Genomic DNA, 22,523 nt, shown 5'->3' with positions numbered 1-22,523 from the left:
ATCACATTCTAGCTGCTTTTTGTTTCTCAAGCTCAGGAACAGAAAGGAAATGAAGCCTTCCCAGGGCTCCTTTCCCTACATCTGATTAAGGGCCCCCATAGGCACCCTTTCTGAACACCAGGGGGAGTAAGACATAATAGGCCTCCTTCACCAGGCCTTTCGATAGAGCATGAGAAAAAATAAATTATGGCTTATTGTTTAGATCCCTTCTTAAATAGGCTCTTCCTTCTCTCTATGGCTAAAGATAACAATCTATTTGTATTCATTTAAAAGAGTATGTAAATGTCCTTTAAAAGCAATAAAATGGATTCTATCACCCCGAGGTGGAAGTTGCACTAAAGGGGAGGGGTTAAGAAAGCAGATGCTGGGCCCAACCCCCTTGGGTTTGAGTCCCAGAAACAGCACTTAGTAGCTGTGTCACCAAGGTCAGGTTACTTAACCTCTCATGCCTCGATTTTCCTGTTTGTAAAATGGGCACCTTGTAGGATGGTTATGAGAATTGAGGGGTTGATACAGATAAAGCTTGGAACAAAGCCTGGGGTATAGTAGGCAGTCAATGAATATTAGCTAGTGCTTGTATCAAAAAGATCACCAGGAAATTTTAATTTTCGATTTGAATTCTTCCACAACAATTCCAAGTACTTTATATTAAAAATCATCCAATTCAGATACGGTAAAGCCAGTGGAGCCTTTGACAAAAAGTGATATTTAAAGGTAGAACTGAGTGTCATTCTTCATACAGAACAAAGGTCACTTATTCTAGCAATCTATGATAAGAATATACAGAAAATAATGAATCTGTACTATCATAAAATGGCTAATACATCTTTTAGATATACAAAAATGTACCCGCAAAGAATGAACTAATAAAACAAGTGTACCTAATGAGGAAAGACAATGATCTGTTAGAATATCACTATCGTAAACTTTCCCCAGAGGATGTAAGAAATTAGGTGAAGAAAAGGAGCATGTGGTACTTAAGGACAACTTATACATGTTTTCAGTCTGACAGCAGCCAAAAAGACTCTAGCAGTAGTTATTTCACTAAAATGCATATACTTTTATAATTCCACAAAATTGTTTTGATTGCAATAGATTATCCTCTACGATGTTATGTCGTTTTAACAAAATGAGCAGCCAATAAGGAAGCTCTGGGTCAGTTTTCCCCACATGAGAAATGATGGCACATTTACCATGGATGGAGGCCACGGAATAAACATGGCTGTATCAAACATTCCTGATGACAAGGGAGAACTCTGCTTGCATGTTTTTTCGTACTAGCGCACATAACTTTTTTCCCCTGTGGATCTTCAGCGAGGCAAGGCAGTTGCCTTGGCTGTATGGAATTCAGCAAACAGAAATGCATGACCAGTGACCACACACTTGCATCTGGATGAGGTTTTGGCTGACTGTGCTTTGGGATTTTAACATTAGCCACTAACAAGGATCCCCTTCTTTTTGACTATATAAGTCAACTCTGAGAGCCACAGGGTAGAGTCAATTTTTTTGGTAGCTTCTTCCATGTCTACCAAGCACTGACAGTGTAGGTGGCAGAGCCTGACTCTCTTGTCATCTGTACCTCTTGCAGTTGGAGGAACCAGAGTCTGGCAAGAAATCTGAATGATGGGGGAGAGGGAGGACTTCAAGAGTGAAGTGAAACATTCTTTTTAGCATCCTAGTAACATGTGTGGGGAAAATGGATACAGATATCAGACAGAATGACACAGAGGTCAAAAGCATGGCCTCTGCCTGGGCTTGAATCCAGCTCCACACCTACCAGCCCTGTAACTTGGATTCATTTGCTTAACCTCCTTAAGCTTCATTTCTTCATTCTGCAAGTTGGGGAGATAGTAGTCTCTTCCTTACAAGGTAGTAATGGGAATGAAACAAGATGGTACTTATAAAATGCTTTATCTTGTAGTGTATTTTTTTTTTTTTTTAGAATTTCATTTATTTATTTATTTATTTATTTATTTATTTATTTATGTCTGTGTTGGGTCTTCGTTTCTGTGCGAGGGCTTTCTCTAGTTGCGGCAAGTGGGGGCCACTCTTCATCGCGGTGCGCGGGCCGCTCACTGTCGCGGCCTCTCCTGTTGCGGAGCACAGGCTCCAGACGCGCAGGCTCAGTAGTTGTGGCTCACAGGCTTAGTTGCTCTGCGGCATGTGGGATCTTCCCAGACCAGGGCTCGAACCCATGTCCCCTGCATTGGCAGGCAGATTCTCAACCACTGCGCCACCAGGGAAGCCCTCTTGTAGTGTATTTTAAAATCCTCCCAAAACTCCTATGAGGTAGATACTATTGTACTCATTTTGCTGATGGGAAACTGAGGCTCAGAGGCATTCTATAACTTGCCCACTGTCACCCAGCAGGTAAGTGGAGGGAGCTGGACACAAGCCCAGGATTTCTCTAAAGCTGGTGCTCATCACTACTGCTTTATGCTCTCATTGGCCCATATGGCAAAATCCCAGCAAGTTAGGACTAGTGGGTTCTCAGCCCCACTGACCAGCCCTTCCTTTTAGAGTGAAGGAATAACATTAAGAACAGTTCAGTGATCAAGCTGAACTAACGTAAACTAAACTCAAGGGTAGAAGGCGGGTACAAGAAATCAATTCTAAAGACTCTTTCCCCAGCAGTGTTTCCTCTGTTGGTTCATATCCCCAGCAAGGAAGAGCACAGAGTAAATTGAGAAAAATGTTCAACCCAGATAGTAAAATAACAATGATTGACTGGGGTAAGGCAGAAGTAGAAGGGTAAAGAAGGAGCCAGGTGGACCCTCTTCTTTTTTTCAAAGCCTGTTAGTTTAGTTTCTAAAAATGTTGGTTGAATGTGATATAAAATCCAACCTTTTTGAAAAGCAAACAAATTCGAGATTTCCAGACCCGTTGTTATTTATTAATTGTTCATTAAATACCTGTTATCCATAAACAACAGGCCTTAGGCAAACCAAAGAACAATTAGCTTTTTCTAGTGTCAACAGAAAACAAGTCCACAAACTCCCAGTTGGTCTTCCCAGCTTCTGACATTGGCCTCAAATATACATACTCAAAAATTCAGAAGAGAAATTTAAAATAAATGTTACTAAATGCTCCTTCTTTGGCTTCAGAATTCACACAAATGAGACCTGTAGAGTATAAAGGTTTTACTTCTTTAACTGGCTTCAATATTCAATTTGCATTTATACACTGGTCTGTGTGTTTGAGAATGCTTCATCTATTTGTATGAATTTGATACTATCCGGTTTGGATTGAATACCTGTAGAGGGCAGCATGCCATATTTATTTAACGGACGGATACAGAATCTCTCCTAATGGTGGTGGTGGTTATCATCGTCATCACCATCACCATCATCATCACCATCAGCGCTCTCATCATCGTCACCATCATCATCACCATTATCATTATCATCACTGTTCTTGTCATATTCCTGGGTTTTGATCTTAAAGAAAATTTCCATTACAAAGTTGCAAGGTAGGAGACGGGTATATAATCTTTCTCTTCTTTATGAAGATTAATTGTGCTGATTATTTCCTGACATTATTTTACTTAAAATGCAAAAGGCTCTCCCACTTGCACACCACAAAACTCCTCTATTATGTAAGATGTTGGCATAAAATTCTGCCACTCTGCTATTTAAATAATTCAAAACATTTAACACAACATGCAAAGGCCTATCACTAACAGAGAGTTGTGGGCAGAGGAATCAAACAGAAAGTTCCTCACCAAGGTATGTTTTCCCTCACATTAGCCTGTGGTCTGACAAACACTCCCTGTTGAATCTGTTTCTTTAAGATTCTAAAAATAAATTGATCTGTAAGTGACTTTGCTGTAATACATACAGTGAGTCAGATCAAGGAGTAAGAGCCATTTATAGAATGTGAACCAAACACTGGCCTGAGACAACCATTTAACCCTCGCCAAACAGAGAAGTGGCATTTCGGATTGTACAGAGCTTGATCTGCAAGGCTATTTTGAAACAGAAAGATTCTTTTATTATAACTTTGGCTAAAAATATTAGAATATGACCAGAGGCTATCACAAGGTCAAAACATCTGTTAACAGGACGAAATGTTACCAGTATAAGAGTGTGCAAGTGTCCATCTATGAAATCTTGGACACACTCAGCCCCAAACATATTATTAGTCATCCATATTCATACATATGTAAGTAGAGACTGTATTTGGTGCAGAACAACAAGTTGTCATTCTATACATTCTCATACAAAGAAGCAGACGGGAGTATTTTGGCTTGCATTGTACAGTGGTTTAGAGTGGATTTGTGTGACCATAAATAAGTCATTTAACATCTCTGAGCCTCAATTTCTTCATCTATAAAATGGAAATAAGTACAGTCCCTACCTCAAGACGTTGATGTGAAGATTAACTAAGAAAATGTATATAAAACACTCAGTACACATAATACAAGTTTAAGAAATGCCAGCTGTATTTCTGCTCTCTTCAGCCCCAGCTGTTATAGGATGGTGCAGTCTCCCTCCTCTTTGGGTGCCCCTTCATTGCTAGAGTACATCTTCATAGTCTTGTAATAGCTGCCTTAGGGGAAAGTGTGATGACTACAAGTTGGTAAGGGTTTTCTTTCCCTTCCTGCATGGCTGATGTAATGAAGATCTTTAAGAGGATATATGATCGGAGGGAGGAAGGGTGTTGTGTGCATGTGTGTGTGTGTGAAAGAGAGAGAGAGAGAGAGAGAGAGAGAACGAATGTGTGTATGTGTATAAGAATTCACCTGGCGACAAGAGAAACTTGCCACTCTCCTCACCTGAGTTTCACCCACAGGAAACATTCGACATTGCCTGCACACAGATCTCCAACATCGCACACTGCAAAGAGCTGCATTGCAAGGAACGTGACTTCATATCACAATGTTCATCACTGACCTCCACCCTGGTAATAAGATCCTTTTTGGCCCTTGTGCAGTTAGCATCCACCTGAGACTTCCTAACCATCTCCTCGATAGCAAATTGGCAGCAAGTATTAGGAAATTCCATGCTGGTATTTGGATGAGTCTTCTCCATTGATATCGTTTATTTAGATTACAGGCGCTTCCTCAATTATAACAATACATCAACCATTTCAGGTTTTTCTTTCACCTCCGGATACATGTTGCCCTTAATAAATGAAGCTGAAGTCAGAACACGTGCTGGTATGACGACACCATCCTGTCTTTCAGGTGTGGTTTCAGGGTCACACTGAACACTTGCGTCTGGAAGGCTGACTTCACAGCACAGCATGGCCACATTCTGCCACTCAGGGGGGTGAGATCATGGTGCTGGCATGAATTTATCGCTCTTTTAAACGAATGGGGTTGAATTCAATCTACTGACCTTGATTGGGAGGCTAGTGATATAAGCTGTGTAAAATAAAACAAGACAAAATAAACAAGGGAAAACCACAGCACATGCAGCCACTTGGTTCAGAAGTGACACTACTGAATTTGGTCTGTGAAGGTCTTGTCACATGAAAGCCTAGAAATAGCTATGACCTAAACATGGGGGTAGGAGACGACCCATTTAGAAATGAATGGACACATTCCATTGTGCTTGTATAGTGTTTAAAATCTATTTTGGGGCAAGGGGATATTGTAAATACTTTCCTTTGTTCATAACTATCATAACCCAAACTTTCTGGCTCTCGGCATTTTTCAGTAACCCTGCGTGCCAATAGTTTTTTACACACTGCCTGACAAGGCAAACATTATTCTACCAGAGACGCAGGATTCCCTGTGACCCCTCTGAATCTCCAGGGCCAGCCAAGACTAGATTGGACTTTCTGACTAATCCTAGTCTGGACATCTCTAGGGGCTGCCCTAGTCTCACTACACAATTCCAAGGCCACTCAGTTCTGAGGGCCCTCAGGAGATGTTGCCATATTAGGCATGTGGAAATGTCCACACCATTCTGAAATTCTTTTGGAAATAGAGATTTAATATAACTTTTTCGATTAGCCTTCAATTCCAAATTTGGGACTAGACTTTAGGTGAAATTAATTCAGGGACTCCTCATTGGTTTTGTAAAATGTTAATGCCAGCAAGCATTCCTTCATCTTCAATAGTAGGTGGATCACAGATTTTCATTTAATTCTTTTTCATTTGATTGTCTCTTTGGTTAATGGCATTTCTATAGCAGAGGACACAGCAATCTTTACAGACATCTCTTGATTCTAAAGTGGCTGGCTGGATAAGCATATTATTTTATTTATTTATTTATTTATTTATTTATGGCTGTGTTGGGTCTTCGTTTCTGTGCGAGGGCTTTCTCTAGTTGCGGCGAGCGGGGGCCACTCTTCATCGCTGTGCGCGGGCCTCTCACTGTCGCGGCCTCTCTTGTTGCGGAGCACAGGCTCCAGACGCGCAGGCTCAGTAGTTGTGGCTCACGGGCCTAGTTGCTCCGTGGCATGTGGGATCTTCCCAGACCAGGGCTCGAACGCGTGTCCCCTGCACTGGCAGGCAGATTCTCAACCACTGTGCCATCAGGGAAGCCCCTAAGCATATTATTAAATGCAGGTTAATCTGTGGCCTCTTTCCTCTTCACCATGATGGCTCTGGATGACAGTAAGGGGGAGCCTGGGGCCAGGTATGGAAAAGTGAATGGTATAGGTATTTCCTGGATATATGGTTCCTAGTATCTCCATAAGGCCAAATATAAATTGTAGTTAGAAACTGTTACCCTATGAACACCTTCATCACTTAAAGAAGATTCCTTCTGGAGACAATAATGATCTTTATTAGGTACCAGGCCTGTGTGAAGATCTGGCGATACCAAGACATGACCTTGGTGGGTGTGACTTCATAGGAAAAGTAGGCTCTAGAATATTCCCTTTAATAGTAGAATTCTTTAGTAGCACTGTTCACTAAGACACTTGGTATAAATGGAACCACCTCTTCCAAGTGGATTTAGTTATTGAAGAAATTAAAGGAATTCCCTATAAGGTAGCTTTTCTCATCAGATGGCTCCAAAACAAAGACCTCAACAATATTAGCATAAAGGGTTCAGGAATAGTGATTTTTGGCATTTCCAAAGAGTAGGTTCCTTCTATTTCTGCTACCTCAATAACAGAGAATAAATCAGAGACTTGGCATTGACTGCTCCACTGATCTATTAATTTTAAGTCTTTCACTGATTTGGTTCCAACTATATGTTTGATGGAGACAACTTTTATTTATTGTTTAAATCGTACAGTAATCTAAGCAAACTCATCAGTTCAAGGATATTAAATCAAAATCTATTTACTATTGAGTAGGATTTAATTTAAGATGGAAGCTTCCTGGAGATCCAAATCTGGGGTTTAGTGAGACCATCCTACTCTAGAAATGATGTCAGAAGACTGTTTGGGTGCTTACCTAGTAAGGCACCAGGGTCCTGTTATTAATAGATCTGTGCAAAATAATTTACCATGTTAATACCTTTTCTTCCTCCTATCCAATTATTCCTTATTGATGAATCTCTTATTTAAGCATTATCAAAAGGTCACTAGCCAATGCTATATCTAATTCAAAAATGTATTATTAGGCTTATATCATATCAATCTTAAGAACTGACCAGTTCTGTGAGGATGATCTGAATAGCCATATTCATATTTTTTCCTATATTTAGAATCAGGGTCAGACCTTCTCAATTTTCAGGGCCATTTTTACTTTAAAATTAAAAAAATTTTACTTTATTGTTGTAAGAACACTTAACATAAGATATAACCGCTTAACAAATTTTTAAGTATATTATTACATTTTATTACACATTATTACGTATTATTATTATTACACTTTATTATACATTGTTGTTGACTATTAGTACAATGTTGTACAGCAGGTCTCTAGAGCTTACTCATCTTGCTTGACTGACACTTTATGCTGGTTGATTAGGAACTCCCTACTTCCCCTTTCTCTGAGCCCCTGGCAACCACCATTCCACTCTCTGATTCTATTAATTCAACTATCTTTGATACCTCATATAAACAGAATCATGCTGTATTTGTCTTTCTGTGACTGGCTCATTTCACTTAACATAATAATTTCTTGGCCAACATGTATGTGAAAAAATGCTCAATGTCACTAATCATCAGGGAAATGCGAATCAGAACCACAATGAGATTAACACCTCACACCTGTCATGGCAGCTATTATCAAAAAAACCAAAGACAAGTGCTGGCAGGGCTGTGGAGAAGTTGGAAACCCTGCACATTGTTGGTGAGAATATAGAATGGTGCAGCTTGATAGAAAACAGTACAGAAGTTCCACTTACCTCAACATAATAAAGGCCATATATGACAAACCTACAGCCAACATCGTTCTCAGTGGTGAAAAACTGAAACCATTTCCTCTAAGATCAGGAACAAGACAAGGTTGTCCACTCTCACCACTATTACTCAACATAGTTTTGGAAGTTTTAGCCACAGCAATCAGAGAAGAAAAAGAAATAAAAGGAATCCAAATCGGAAAAGAAGAAGTAAAGCTGTCACTGTTTGCAGATGACATGATACTATTCATAGAGAATCCTAAAGATGCTACCAGAAAACTACTAGAGCTAATCAATGAATTGGTAAAGTAGCAGGATACAAAATTAATGCACAGAAATCTCTTGCATTCCTATACACTAATGATGAAAAATCTGTAAGAGGAATTAAGGAAACAGTCCCATTTACCATTGTAACAAAAAGTTAATAAATAAAATACCTAGGAATAAACCTACCAAAGAGACAAAAGACCTGTATGCAGAAAACTCTAAGACACTGATGAAAGAAATTAAAGATGATACAAACAGATGGAGAGATATAACATGTTCTTGGATTGGAAGAATCAATATTGTGAAAATGACTATACTACCCAAAGCAATCTACAGATTCAATGCAATCCCTATCAAACTACCAACAGCATTTTTCACAGAACTAGAACAAAAAAATTCACAATTTGTATGGAAACACAAAAGACCCCGAATAGCCAAAGCAATCTCGAGAAAGAAAAACGGAGCTGGAGGAATCAGGCTCCCTGACTTCAGACTATACTACAAAGCTACAGTAATCAAGACAGTATGGTACTGGCACAAAAACAGAAATATAGATCAATGGAAAAGGTTAGAAATCCCAGAGATAAACCCATGCACATATGGTCACCTTATTTTTGATAAAGGAGGCAAGAATATACAATGGAGAAAAGACAGCCTCTTCAATAAGTGGTGCTGGGAAAACTGGACAGCTACATGTAAAAGAATGAAATTCGAACACTCCCTAACACCATACACAAAAATAAACTCAAAATGGATTAAAGACCTAAACGTAAGGCCAGACACTATAAAACTCTTACAGGAAAACATAGGCAGAACACTCTATGACATAAATCACAGCAAGATCCTTTTTGACCCACCTCCTAGAGAAATGGAATTAAAAACAAAAATAAACAAATGGGACCTAATGAAACTTAAAAGCTTTTGCACAGCAAAGGAAACCATAAACAAGATGAAAAGACAGCCCTCAGAATGGGAGAAAATATTTGCAAACAAAGCAACTGACAAAGGATTAATCTTCAAAATTTACAAGCAGCTCATGCAGCTCAATATCAAAAAAACAAACAACCCAATCCAAAAATGGGCAGAAGACCTAAATAGACATTTCTCCAAAGAAGATATACAGATTGCCAACAAACACATGAAAGGATGCTCAACATCACTAATCATTAGAGAAATGCAAATCAAAACTACAATGAAGTATCACCTCACACCAGTCAGAATGGCCATCATCAAAAAATCTACAAACAATAAATGCTGGAGAGGGTGTGGAGAAAGGGGAACCCTCTTGCACTGTTGGTGGGAATGTAAATTGATACAGCCACTATGGAGAACAGCATGGAGGTTCCTTAAAAAACTAAAAATGGAACTACTATACGACCCAGCAATCCCACTACTGGGCACATACCCTGAGAAAACCATAATTCAGAAAGAGTCATGTACCACAATATTCCTTGCAGCTCTATTTACAATAGCCAGGACATGGACGCAACCTAAATGTCCATCAACAGATGAATGGATAAAGAAGATGTGGCACATATATACAATGGAATATTACTCAGCCATAAAAAGAAATGAAATTGAGTTATTTGTAGTGAGGTGGATGGACCTAGAGTCTGTTATACAGAGTGAAGTAAGTCAGAAAGAGAAAAACAAATATCGTATGCTAACACATATATATGGAATCTAAAAAAAAGGAATTGGTTCTGAAGAACCTAGGGGCAGGACAGGAATAAAGATGTCGACGTAGAGAATGGACTTGGGGACACGGGGAGGGGGAAGGGTAAGCTGGGACGAAGTGAGAGAATGGCATGGACATATATACACTACCAAATGTAAAATAGATAGCTAGTGGGAAGTAGCCGCATAGCACAGGGAGATGAGCTCGGTGCTTTGTGACCTCCTAGAGGGGTGGGATAGGGAGGATGGGAGGGAGATGCAAGAGGGAGGAGATATGGGGATTATGCATATGTATAGCTGATTCACTTCGTTATAAAGCAGAAACTAACACATCATTGTAAAGCAATTATACTCCAATAAAGATGTTAAAAAGAAAACAGTACAGAAGTTCAAAAAAAAAAAGAACTACCATATGATCCAGTAATCCCACTGCTGAGTATTTACTCAAAAGAATGGAAATCAAAATCTCAAAGAGATTTTAGCACTCCCATGTTCACTGCAGCATTGTTAGCAATAGCCATGATGTGGAAACAACCTAAATGTCCATCGACAGATAAATGGATAAAGAAAATATGGTGTATTCAGGCTTAAAGAAGGGAATTCTATAATATGCAATTTTTTTCAGAAAAAGCTAACAATTTTTGAGCATTTACTATGCTAAATGCTCACTTGCATTATTTCATTTAATCCTCATAAACACCTATACAGTTAATTATAATTATGTACCCATTTTTCAGGTGAGGAAATGAGGCCAAGAGCAACTCAGTAATCTGCCTAAGGTCTCAGGACAGTAAGTGGTGGAACCAGCACTCAAGCCCAACTCTTCTGATTATAGATAAGTTCTGCTTTTCTCTGAAGCCCGCACACTCTTCACTACCTCACGATATTGTTTCCATTTGTCAAGATTTAATTTCCTCAAAAGCAAATCTTTTCAAATCTTAAAAGTTTGACTTATTCTGAATCTTCTAGAAGAGTCTATGAGAAGATTGCAAAAGTTGTTTCTCTTATCTATATAGATTAAATATATCCCTGGTTCAAACCATACGGGATGAATTACTGTACCATCTTAAAAGTTATTGTTTTGAAAATCTTCACTAAATCAAGTCCATTTTATTATAATAATGCCTAAATTATGCAGAAGCTTACAAACTGTTTTCAAATCTCATTTTTTACAAAGTCTTGCATTGAAGTACAAGGATATGCTTTGAGGAGAAAACTACTGGCTAGAAACTGTAAAGGACAATAGTAACACACTACATTTGTTTGGTATGCTACAGTTTCACAGTAATTCTGTAATCTTCTTTTTTTAACATGAGACAGGCAGAAAGAGTCACTGTTTGATACAGCTGAGGCTCAGAGAGGTACAACCACTAGCCCAAGGTCACACCTTTAGCCCATGACCACAATCCAGGTTTTCTAGTGCTGTGTCCAGTGCTGTTTCCCTATGAGCCTCTGTTCCCCACAAAACATGGAAACACCTTCTCGTTCCCAAGGTTTTCTACACTGTCATCCTGGAGAAACAGGGGCAGGTTTAGATGTGTGGTTTCCTTACTGAAAAGGATGGTGTCTATCTCAATGTCCAATGACAGGGAAAAATAAGCAGGCACCAAACAATTTTCTCCTTAATAGCTCTCTCAAAATCTACCCGAGTTAGAGTAGGCCAAAGAGAGAGAAGGCATTTGTCCAGCAGAAACATTTGTCGTTGGGGAGCATACCCTGGGATAGCCAGGAATCCTCTGGACTAGATGAGTGTAGATTTGGATAACCATTCTCTTCCAGAACCAGGCTATGGGCCACCTAGTGCAACCTTGGAGCCATGCTGGCTGAGATCAAATCCCATCTCTCCCACTTACTAGCTGTGGTCCTTCGAGCAAGTTATATAACCCCTCTGTGCCTGTTTCCTTTGGCAGCAAAATGAGGACAAAAAACCATCTACCTTGCAGGACAATTTAGGGGCTTCCATGAGTTAAATGTAAAGTACTTAGGACAAGACTTGGCAATGTGCCTGATGAGAGCCATTATTTTTATTATCTTAATGAATGAGCCTCTCGATTTCTTTATATAGCAAGTGGGAATAATGACAAACCTGTAACAAGAATCAAATTAGATTAAGTCTGTGAAAGTTCCTTATAAATCATAAAATGCTCTGTGCATCTAGAGAATAACTGCGGCTGTGCTGAAGAGAAAGTTGTAATGTCTGAATTATACCTGCCTTCCTATTGTAAGGAATTTACCCTTTCTCCTCAAACTGAGAAAAAAAGTGATTTATATTACGATCCCTAGCCTAACCCCATTAGTAGCTTGTTAGGCAGGAATCAAATGGTTGAAGTTAGTGTCTAGCAAGGGGGGGTGTTTACCCGAGGCCTGGTGAGTCTCCACGTCTCAGGGGAGGCTCACGGAGATTGTGCTCACTGGGATGGGAGGCCTGGCCCAGCTGCGTGTGGCTGTATCTGTGTATAGATCTAGAATCCGAGAGTCCTACCGGTCTTGCAGGATTACCTGGGCAAAGCCACAGGCCGCCTGGAGCCCTGAAAAGTGGGACAACCGCTAACTGTGGGTGGCTACTCAGGGGAGCCTAGAGTCCTTTCACCAGTCCTGAAATCAGAGTTGCATCTGACAGAGAAGCAGATGTGTTGATGCAGGGTAAAAAACAGAATGAAATGAATTTTTTCAGAGTTTGAGATGACATGTGATTTCTGATAAGATCGGTAGGAGTGCAGTTGATACAAATGAAGGAGACATAAAAAAATATCTCCTCCTTTTCCTACAGCATCATGCTCTCACCCAGCGGCATACACATGGACTCCAAGCTCTAATGTCTTTAGGAAGACATGGATGCCAAGTGGGGACAGCTGTTCCCCACGCCCTTTCCTGGTTCACTGTGGATACTCCATCCTGAATGCCTGCTGGCTTCTCCCAGTGGAGTTCTACCCAGTTTTCCAAGTACAGTTTCAATGCCATCTCCTTTACTAGGCTACCTCTCAATCTCCACCTAGAACTAATTTCTTCCTACCATGTCCTCATAAAACTTTCATTTGGACCCCCTTCATGCAGAGCTATCAAAGTTTGCCTAGTTTCATAATGAGTTGTGCAAACTGTCTCTGCCTTTTGCTTATAAGGGACTGCCTCTTGTCATCTCTGTGTCAGGGTGACACCTACACCGCATGCTGCTCAAAAGAGCCACTCAATAAATATTCATCAAGTGAATAAATAAATATTTGTTGGCAATAATTAACTTGAACTGAGAACTTCATGGCCTCCAAGAAAGGCTCCGAATTTGTGAAATGAAGCACTGCTCTTTTTTTCCCCTCTTATGCTTAAGGTTGTTTCATAACATCTCCTGCCAGGAACTGCTCCCATTATTAAATTAAGTGCCAGGGGAGCAGAGCACCTTCTGTGACTAAGTACTGAGTGAAACTGTGATGCAGGGAAGCCCCCATTTGCTCCTAGTTTCAGAGGTGAGAACTGTCAACTTTACTTTTGTGCTCCTTCTGTCACAAGCCAGCGTGATTCCAATGGTGGATTTTGGAATTGTGTTTTCTGCTTTCTTCCTTCTACTCACCCCCTCGACCTGAGCCACTCTGAATACACGTACCCAGAGAGGAATTTCAGGCGCACTAATGAGAAAGCAGAGTCCACATTTGCTATTTGGAACCTGGGACTGTGCTAAAACTAGATTTTGCGCTTCTAACCTGTACTCACTCATTAGTTGTATGGATGAGAGTTCTCTGCACAGAGAACTGAGGGACAGCTGGACAAGGAGTTTCGAAGTAGGATCGTTTATTGTATTTTTCCTCTACAATTTGAGATTAACTCCATCATGTAAACAATTAACGAGAGTTCTTCAGATGTTCTTCTGAATTGCTTTTCCCTCTCAGGGATATTGTTAAGCATCCCCTACACTGGCTCCCCTGTGGAGGCTTTCCATGGGTAAAATTCCAAATACAGTTCTCAAGTACATGGAATCATTCTTATGGATGATGTCAATAAAGACTTCCAAGAATTCCAGCATCCTTTCCTCAACTCTCTGAACTTCAGGCTGAGGCTTCAAGAATGGTACCCCCAGGAGATCCCCTAAAGGTTATTGCCCACAATGCCCACTCTCAAGCTTTAGACTTTATAGTGACTTAGATAGCATAAACCTTTGCTTAAAGAATAAAAACATAAATGAACTCCTGAACTGATGGATGAATAAATGAAATACCACATTCTCAGAAATAACGCTTAGCTCTTCATGGTCACTGGATCCTAAATATCCTGATGGGGACTTATATATTTTTTATCCTAAATGAAAATCATAAAATGTCTTAGCTGAAAGAGACCTTAGTGATAGACGATATACGATTTTTAAAAGCCATGGCCTCACAAATGAACTTATCTATGAAACAGAAACAGACTCATAGACATAGAGAACAAACTTGTGGTTGCCAAAGGGGAGGGGGGTTAGAGGAGGCATGGACTGGGAATTTGGGGTTAGTAGATGCAAACCATTATATGTAGAATGGATAAACAACAATGTCCTACTGTATAGCACAGGGAACTACATTTAATATCCTGTGATAAACCATAATGGAAAAGAATATGAAAAATAATATATATATATATCTGAATCACTTTGCTGTACAGTAGAAATTAACATGACATTGTAAATCAACTATATTTCAATAAAATAATTTTTTTTTAAAAAGTCATGGCTTGATTTGTTCAAATGAAATTAAGAAAAAACTGCTTCTCTGGTTGAAGTGTAGGTAGGGGCCTGGAACCTGCCAGCTCTAAGAAATTACATAGCTTGCCCAACATCATACAGATCTCAGAGGTAGAGCCACGACTCCTGAGGTCCTGGCTTGGTTTTTCCTGCTGCATGCTACAGCCTTTTACAGGTGAAGGGTTGTTTCTGGGTACTTACTGGGTAAAAGGACATCTCTCTGACATTAAAATAAATGAGCCACAGACTGTAGGAAGTTTTGAACTGGACTTCCAGGTAGTCACATAGTTGAAGGTAGGTCCTCCTTACAGAAGTATTCCAGCTAATAAGTGAAGAAGGAATGACAGAAATATACTTCACCATTTTGCAATCCCCAAAGAACTAATGGATCTAGGCGAGGATTGTCAATGACTGCCAGCATCCCAAAGAGAGACGAGCAGATTTTGGTGCCTCCTGACAGAAGTATCCCACATTGCCTATGAAGTACTCTTGTCAAAAAATTGAACTTGATGCTAAATGAAGTCTAGAAAGCCCGAATTACCAAATTATGAGAAATACAAGAAACGAACTTGTTAAACTGACACCATGAAAATGGAATCAACAATATTCACTTTGTACAAAACTCTACAAACTCTTCAACAAATAAATTTCAAGGCAAAACAAAAAAAAGGGGGGGGGAACAGATCTGTGATTTAAAAGCGTCTAAGAAGACATGTCAACCAATTTTAACGTACAGACCTTATTCCAGGCCCAATTAAAATAAAGGGCACTTATCTGGGAAAGCACCAAATGGCAGAGGTATACCCGTACTCCTGGGGTACTCCTGGCTGCAGCAGCAGCCCAGCCCGCATCACAGAGTTCAAGGAAGCAAGGCCGAGCTGGGCCACCTGATCAAGGACAGGGAGACCAAATCCCTGGAGGAGATTTCTCTCTTCTCCTTTCCCATCAAGGAATCTGAAATCACTGACTTTCTCCTGGGGATGTGCCTCAAGGATGAGGTTTTGAAGATTATGTCCATGCAAAAGCAGACCTACGCTAGCCAGTGGACCAGGTTCTGTTGCCATCTGGGACTACAATGGCCATGTCGGTCTGAGTATTAAGTGCTCCAAGGAGGTTGCCAGGGCCATCCTAGGGGCCATCATCCTGGTCAAGCTCTCCATTGTCCCCCTGCGGCAATGCTACTGGGAGAAGAAGACAGGCAGGTCCCACACTGTCCCTGCGAGGCACCAGCCTCCATGCTGAGTGCCTCTTCCCACCCCCAGAGGCACTGGCATCATCTTGGCCTCTGCACTCAAGAAGTTGCTGCTGATGGCCAGTATGGATGACTGTCACACCTCGGCCAGGGGCTGCACTGCCAACCTGGGCAACTATGATGCCATCTCCAAGACTTACAGCTCTCTTACCCTGACCTCTAAAAAGAGACCGTGTTCACCAAGTCCCTATCAGGAATCCAGGGACATCTCCTACAGACTCACACCAGAGTCTCCCTCTAGAGAGCCCAGGCTCCATCTATGGCCACCACTGTACCATTTTTATATAAGAAATATAAAGTGAATTAATTAATTAAAAAAATAAAGGGCAAAAATCCTATGAAACAAACAAGGAAATTTGAAGGATATTTTAAAATATTAGGAAACTATGGGGCTTCCCTGGTGGCGCAGTGGTTGAGAATCTGCCTGCCAATGCAGGGGACATGGGTTCGAGCCCTGGTCTGGGAAGATCCCACATGCCGCGGAGCAACTGGGCCCGTGAGCCACAACTACTGAGCCTGCGCGTCTGGCGCCTGTGCTCCGCAACAAGAGAGGCCGCGATAGTGAGAGGCCCGCGCACCGCGATGAAGAGTGTCCCCCGCTCGCTGCAACTAGAGAAAGCCCTCGCACAGAAACGAGGACTCAACACAGCCAAAAATAAATAAATAAATTTATTTAAAAAAAAAAAAAAGAAACTATGGGTAACTTCTTAGGTGAAAATATGGTATCATGGTTACTTTTCTTTAAAGAATACTTATCTTTCATACTTACATGCTGAAATACTTATGGATAAAATGTTATGATATCTGGGATATGCTTCAAATAACCTTGGGAGAGGCTGTAAGTGGGTAGAGACACCGATGAAACATGACCAGTTGTGAGCTGATAATTGTTTACGTTGGGTGGTAGGTTCATGCTGGGTCATTATCCTGATCTTTGTACTTACATAATATTTGAAATTTCTATAATTAAAATATTTAAGAAGTTTTGTTCACAATTATAACATAAGATAGTTTTGCTTAACTGTTTTTAAAAAAAGCTAAAATCCAGGAAGGGATTTCACATGAAGGTCAGAAGCTTTTGGAAATGCAGGTGTCCCTCATTATGACTGGAGCATGAGGAATCTCTTGGAAGTGATAACAAGAGTATCCAACCCTTTTCGATTGAAGCAAGACTACACCAGGACAGGAAACCTGCTGGTGGTGAGGGTGGTATCTCATGAAAAAGGCATGGTCTCACTGACTTGGTCTTGGTCTCACCAAGTATATTATGAGTGACAGCAGCAGCCTAGCCTCTGTATGTTGTAACTAATCATAACAGGACATTATGAAATTATATATTTTGCAATGTAATTAAAAGATCTTTCCATAACTGCAAGATTAAATCCCAAATGGCTAGCACAAATGACTGCCATCTGAACAAGCTTTGAAATGCCAGGGTACTCACCCTCAAGACAGCATTCCTGAAGCAGATCAGAATGCTCCAGGCTGGCAAGAAGCCTCCCTGGATTCTAAGTTGCCCCCAAAGGATGCAGTGGCTTGCACACTGGAAAGTTTATCTATGACTCTAAGCCACTCCAAGACCATTTGTAAATTACTGCTGGGGTAATTTACAAATATTGAGATTTGCTGACCTGAAGAAATAAAGATTTCCACAAATGCCTAATGCACTCAGGCAGTCACTCACTGGCAAGATCTTGTCTGAATGTCATGAAGTCAAATATGTCATCAAATATGACAGTTTCCAAAAGGGACCCAAGGTAGGTAACGATCAGTAATCAAGGGGTCAAATCAAAGTACATAGAGGGATCCCAAAGCTTACCTCTAACTTTGTCCTTCAGAAACCCAAATCCAATGGAGCAATCACCCTTCATTCCGTTCACATAAAGTTGAAGTGATCTTTTATTCTAGGAGTAATGACTTGATGATTTGACACCTATGAGTCATAAGCAGCCCTTTGTAAAAAGCCCCGTGACAATGTGTTAGCTCACATTTAAGCCTCAGCTGTGTCTCCCACTCTGTTCCCAGTAGTCCCCATCTTCTTTGAATCTAGGGTGGGGTTCTGGGCCCTGGCTCAATGAGTGGACTCAGTTTCAGACCAAATACATTGCAGCGAACCTTAAAAATTCACACATTTACAATGAGACTTTCTTCAAGGGGAAAATATATTTTTAGTTATTTGGCCAAAACAAGCAAAATGCTCAAAATGTTGAAATGGTGAGGACCCCACTATTTCATTACTGCTTTGCTGAGGCAAAGAAGTGAAGATATTTTTCTTTGTGGTTCCAGCAAGCAGGCATACATTTATCAATCAGGACACTCTACAATGGATGTCTAATCAGATACACTAGTCCTCTGGGTAATTCCAAATTCCTGCATAGAAACTTTGGCTTCTTTTCCTTAATGTCTGCATTTGGAGAATGAACTAAAATGGTCAAAATTTTCAATACATCATGGAGAAGGGTTAAGCACAAAAGCCTGTTAAACAATAATGGGATTTGTGTGTGAAACATGACACTCTTTGAACACTTTTGAGAAAGTTACTCTCCTCTTTCCCTTCCAACTAATAACAATTCAACATTATTTAACATAATCCTACTGACAGGTAATTTCTGACACGAAATTTATTACTGACTTGCCCTTTGAGGGCATGTTTCACTATTAATGTTTCCTTTTAAAAGCTATAGTATACATTAGATTCTCCTACAGCGTTTCCCCATGTTTTCCTTGGAAACCCCTACTTTTTGTGGTATTTTACATTACCCGAACCTGTTTTAACTCTGTATCCTTACACACACACACACAAACACACACACACAACCTCCTTTCCAGAAATACGTCCAGAAATATACTTAACATTGAAACATTTTATTCTACAATTATTAGGTTTACCTAGAACTGAATAAACAACATTAGTAGAGCATAAATTTAAATAAGTTTCTTCTGTACCTAACTGGGTATGTGATTGACTGAGCTAGAGGGCTTGAATTCAACAGGACCATGCCAGGAAATGGGAGAGCTGCAGACTGCGGCTGTTATCCATATAGGGCCAGTGAGACCTGCAAGCGTCTGCCCTCATTGGTGCTTTGAGTCTTTCACGATGCAGCACACATGAGACTGTACAGAACACATTTGTGATTCTGACTCATTCAGAGAGATGATTCTTTACCTGGTGAGTCAGCATGAAGCTAAGTATTTCCCTACCTGTGCTAACCATACAAGGGCATTGCCACCTGGAGGATTAGGTCATCTGCCCCAGAAGGAAACGCACACCATCTTTGGTTTTTCTGGAACAGCTTTACTGGCATCATGAGCTCATAGGCTGGAGCTGACCACGTGGTGTCCTTCCTTTGAAAAGGAGGCATCGTCTAAAGGGCTGGTTGGCTGGCAAAGCAGCAAGGAGACAAGTGAAAGAAATATTCATTCATTCATTATTTATTTATTCATTTGTAATTTTAGGGAGGTCAGGTTTGTTGAGTTACAATTTACAGATGGTAAAATTCACCCTTTTTAATATTGCAGTTCTATGAAATTTGACAAATGCATAGAGTCATGTAACTACTACCACAACCAAGATATAGAAGAGTTCCATTGCCTCAAAAAATTCCCTCACCCCCTTTGTAATTAACCCCTTTCCCCACCCACCATATTTATTTAAAAATAATATTCAAATGATTTACAACAGAGACATGAATTCACCTGCGTGTTGTGACTTGTCCTTAATATAGTGGCAGGATTTACTGGTAGTGAGCTTCAGAGACCCTCCATACCACCAGAAGTCTGAGAACGTGCTGGGCGAGATCTATTGCCTCACATTTGCCCTAATGGATAACCTATTTCTGCAGAGAAACACATGCAGGAGTGATTCTACTAGGTAAATTCTTAGCTTCCTAACTCTTCCTCTAAGCTTAAGAAGAAGACTTACATCTCCCACTGTTTCAGAAGACTAAGTTCCCTTCAGTCTCCCACCTCAACCAAATTCTAACTGGAAAAAGCTGGAGATATACACACTCTCCCCTACCTTGGCCCTTGCCTCTCTCCCCATAGACTGACACACACAGGAAGCTCTCTCTCTCTTTTACACATACACACACACACACACGCACGCACACGCACACGCACACGAAACAGAGGCAACACAAAAACTGCCAAGATGGTCTGCCCTCCAAGGTGGTCGTAAAATCTTGAAGGCCACAATGGGACCTTCTAGGCCCAGACCTGTGCAGAAGCCTGGGGTGAAAATCCTCTATCCCGAGAAGCTGGAACAGATCCGAGGTCCTTGCACATTAGGGAAGAGTTACATTCCTAGGTTACTGGGCCATTAGCAGCTCTACCATCCATTTTTCATTTGAAGGAACCTTTTTAAAGGTTGAATTCTTATCTTTGGGAGGCCTGTAAATGCAGTTCTTGTGTTTTCATTGGGTTTATTTAGCCTGGGGGATTTTAGGTCCCCCTGTTTAGGTAGTAAATTTTCCCCTTTGTGTGAATGTATGTGGTTAATATACTTAAAAATCCATCAGGCAAGGATAACAAAAATGCAGCCGCCTTTACACAGCAGTTTTTGGCAAGAATATAGTCGCTCAGGATGGCTGTGTGGTGCTTATAATTGAATTGTGGTCACTAAGCCGAATGCTATCAAACTCTGGAAAAACCAAAGCCAGATCCCTCTGAGCACGCCTTTCACCACCTTCCCTCTGGCCCCTTCCCTTGCTGCCAGCTGCCCCTGTTCACCCAGCTGGCAGAGTGGGACACAGAAAGAAGCCCAAGATGAATAAACGGTAGACACTGCTACAGCCTTTAAACATGTACCAGAAAAGATGGACTCCAGGGCCTGGAAGGACAGAACTGAAGACCTGACGGCGTGAGTTGCAATGCTTGGGAGGCCGGTGAGGGAGAAGCTGTTCAAGAAAAGGAAAACGACAAAGGCCCTCGAAGACGCCCTTGGAGAGCTTCCAACTCTTGGTTGAGAACAATATTAAGCTTTGGCCCCTTGAATCAACATTATCTGACACTAGGGCACAGATTCCGGGCTCCCCAAGGTCCCCCTCACAACGGTAACCTCGGGTGATCGATGGTCCATTAGCCGATTTTTCCTCCTGCCCCCTCTGACCCCACACGCTCATCTCTCTGCCACCTCCCTCCCCGGCACTGGTGGCAGAGCCCAGTCACCAGGCTGGGTTCAAAAGCTGTGGGTTCTGACCACAACGAGCATGAAGCCTTCCCACTCAGCCACCGCTACTGCTGACTGCAGGAGACCCAATGACCACCACACACCCTAGTGCATCCAACTCAACCAGGTGGCCTTGGTCCCTGACAGATCTGAAACAAAAGGAGAAAACCAGCTCATTGCACAGAGTCATGGCAGGAGGAAAGAAAAAATCCTGCCATACAACTCTCTCTAGCCTAAAGACAAAATCAAATCAAAATCAAAATACACATAAGAGGATTATTCTACTTAAAAACTACCTTTTAAAACAAATAAATAAAAATAAAAACTACCTTTTTCATTAGGCTAAGGGATAGCTCAATATTTCCTATCCTTCCCAGACACTGCACCCATTCAACAAATATTCTAAATGGGCACTCAAATGTAACAATAGTACCCAGGCTCTTTGGGTGCATAAGCCCATCCCATATGCCATGTAAAGGATAGAAAAAGCACTTTGGACTCAACCACCATCCTAGAGCAAATTCTGCAAAAAATGTGCTCCCAGAGCTAAGGAGCCTAGGAGCAGGTGAGCTCAGGGCCTAGAAATTCATCAAGATGGAAACTATAGGCAGTCCAGCACAAATGGCTGCAAAGCAAAGGACAAACTGTCCAATAGACCTAGGACCTAAAAGAAAGCTATGTCTAAAATGCACGAGTCAGAAAAGCACACATTTCTCAAAAGGTAAACAAACAACCTACTACTCAAGAACTACTGTACTAATTCAAGTTATCACTGCTTCCTGCTGACCATGGTTGCGTAACTACCTCAGGTCTAACTTTCTAGAATGATGTATCTGCACGGCTATTTAAAGTTACACCTCTGTGGGAGGGAGACGCAAGAGGGAGGAGATATGGGGATATATGTATGTGTATAGCTGATTCACTTTGTTATACAGCAGAAACTAACATACCATTGTAAAGCAATTATACTCCAATAAAGACATTAACAAAATAAATAACTAAAAATAAAGTTACGCCTCTGACATCTTGCTTTAAATGGTAAGCTCCAGGAGGAGTTATTTGACTTTCTTATTATAACCACAGAGATAGCATGATATACAAGTAGGTCATAGATTATGAATGAACACAGATGAATAATTACAATTGATCAATTTTTATGCCAATAATTTAAAAATCTTCTCTTTTAAATTAAGGTAATTTAAGAAGAAA

General features: G+C 40.8%; 1 protein-coding gene and 1 pseudogene across 1 annotated transcript in view; one reads left to right on the top strand and one right to left on the bottom strand.

Moving 5' to 3' along the window:
• The window catches only part of CREB5 (cAMP responsive element binding protein 5), a 321,691-nt gene that overhangs the window by 182,781 nt on the left and 116,387 nt on the right, over nucleotides 1-22,523 (bottom strand). The gene's annotated exons all lie outside the window — the stretch shown is intronic.
• LOC133097027 (small ribosomal subunit protein uS5-like) overlaps nucleotides 1-22,523 on the top strand; it is an 85,073-nt pseudogene that overhangs the window by 40,972 nt on the left and 21,578 nt on the right.

This window comes from Eubalaena glacialis, chromosome 8 (assembly GCF_028564815.1).
Source record: "Eubalaena glacialis isolate mEubGla1 chromosome 8, mEubGla1.1.hap2.+ XY, whole genome shotgun sequence".
NCBI classification, from domain to species: domain Eukaryota; kingdom Metazoa; phylum Chordata; class Mammalia; order Artiodactyla; family Balaenidae; genus Eubalaena; species Eubalaena glacialis.
The sequence above is the reverse complement of the archived record's forward strand: the minus strand, read 5'-3'. Positions and strand labels throughout refer to the sequence as shown.